Below are 215 nucleotides of genomic sequence, written 5' to 3' on the forward strand. Positions count from 1 at the left end.
GAGAAAGGGTGCCCAAGCGCACGGGTCTGCTGCCTGCGACCTGGGGAGCAAAGGAGGGGCAGTTACAGACCCCTGGCAGGGCTTTTGATGGGGGGTGACTTGCTGTCAGAAATTGCCCCCTCTGCTCCCGCTCCCATGTCTGTGCGGGCAGGCAGGATGCCGCCAGCCTTCGGTGCTGGCCACCAACCCCAGCACTGGGAATCACCCCCGCAAGC

At 65.1% G+C, this 215-nt stretch overlaps 1 protein-coding gene across 1 annotated transcript in view; it reads right to left on the reverse strand.

Moving 5' to 3' along the window:
- The window catches only part of LOC104531148 (cold shock domain-containing protein C2), a gene marked incomplete at its 3' end in the record, with an annotated part of 7,700 nt that overhangs the window by 991 nt on the left and 6,494 nt on the right, over nt 1-215 (reverse strand).

This window comes from Antrostomus carolinensis, unplaced genomic scaffold (assembly GCF_000700745.2).
Source record: "Antrostomus carolinensis isolate BGI_N321 unplaced genomic scaffold, ASM70074v2 scaffold30039, whole genome shotgun sequence".
NCBI classification, from domain to species: Eukaryota; Metazoa; Chordata; class Aves; order Caprimulgiformes; family Caprimulgidae; genus Antrostomus; species Antrostomus carolinensis.